This window comes from Artemia sp. Qi Xiang Cuo, chromosome 16 (genome assembly GCF_049724085.1).
Source record: "Artemia sp. Qi Xiang Cuo chromosome 16, ASM4972408v1, whole genome shotgun sequence".
NCBI classification, from domain to species: Eukaryota; Metazoa; Arthropoda; class Branchiopoda; order Anostraca; family Artemiidae; genus Artemia; species Artemia sp. Qi Xiang Cuo.
The window spans coordinates 47,902,660-47,904,457 of NC_142809.1; positions in this window are offsets into that span (position 1 = coordinate 47,902,660).

Here is a 1,798-nt window from a genome sequence, read left to right on the forward strand (position 1 = left end):
GAAGTATCCGGTGTCCTTGAAAGAAATAACCATATTTGAAAAAGCAAATGAAAATCTTGGGTTGGGGATGGTTGTTCTCCAGTATGACACGGAATTCGTAAATGGGGGAAAGAAACCAAATAAAAAAGGGGTTTTGTATTCAGTTAGGACGCTGATGGTAGAAAATGTTAAAAATAGGGTTTGGTTTATTTAAGAGACCCCCAAAGATGTAAATTCCTATCTTCATTTTTTCCCCGTTACAGCAATAAGTCGACTCCTATCCCAAGGCAAGAAGAAAGGAGAGTGTCTCTAATGTCCAATGTGCCTTTTCTCTTTGGATCCGAGCGAACATTCATAGACCACATGAGACATTGCAAGATTCATGGGAATCAAAGAATAGAAATGCCAACAGAAGGCAAAGATACTTTGCAATTTAAAAATTTCCAAAATTCCCTGCTTCAAGTTGATAAAATGTCTTTAGACTGTGAACCAAGAATGGTGGAGGTATCGGACCCATCAAGGCCAAATATAGTCAAGGAACACAAACTAGTTGCGTGTTCCTACGCGCATGCCCGTCGCGATTCCAATAATAAAATGCAGTTGGAAATTTTTTTTGGCTATGGATGAGGAGGGTAGTATGGAAAAGTTATTGGTATCCGTAATAAAAACAGCATACGGCGCAAATTCAAAATTACGACCCACCAACTATCGCATTAAATTGTCAGACAAGGATATTCTTGTGTTAAAACAGGGGGTAATCTGTTAGGTGGGTTGGGATGCTCTTGCCCCAAAAGATATAATCCAGGATCTTGACCACCTTATTGATCCCAATTCAACGGGGAAAAGTAGCTGTTGGGGGTGAGCTCACAATTCATGTAATTTAAAAATTAAACAGCACCTCTTTCTTCCGGTTTTTATACATAACTCCAACTACGATCTAAAGTATGTGCTACCAGCAATGGCATATCTTCAAAGAAATGGAACAGTGGATGATGCATGGGTGATAGTAGAGAGCTATCTTATACTCCGATCAGCACACCATATATGGGCATAGTCCCTAGGGAGATGGTTTTCTCACTGAGAATGGAAAAACAGAATTTTTCTCACTTGAAAAAACAGGAATTTTCTCACATTTATGGATGTTCTTGGGCGTTTATGTGTGTTGGTCAATTTATTTGATGTTTTTCATGGATGTCAACAGTAATTTACGTCTGTTTTATGGTTTTTGTCAGTGAGAATGGAAAAACAGTATTTTTCTCACTTTGATGGATGTTTCTTGGACGGTTATGTGTGTTGGTCAATTTATTTGATGTTTTCATGGATGTCAACATCAATTTATGTCTGTTTTATTGTTTTTGTAAGTGAGAATGAAAAAACAACGACGAGTACATCAATTTATGTCTGTTTTATGGTTTTTGTCACTGAGAATGGAAAAACAGTATTTTTCTCACTTAAAAAAACAGGAATTTTCTCACATTGATGTTTATTTCTTGGACGGTTATGTGTGTTGGTCAATTTATTTGATGTTTTTCATGGATGTCAACATCGATTTATGTCTGTTTTATGGTTTTTGTCAGTGAGAATTTGAAACAGGAACTTTCTCACTTTAATGGATGTCTGTTCTGGATGTTTTGAGTCTAACAACTGGGGTACCGGAGTCAATGACCTAAATTTCCAACATGTCGATTTATTTGATGTTGTTGTTGTTTTGGTCATGTACATGCTTGAGGCAAATGTTAAGAGTTTCCAGGAATAGGAAACAGTTAGATCACGTGTTTCCTTCTTTTTTAAATAAAAAATTTAAAAAAAAACAAAACAA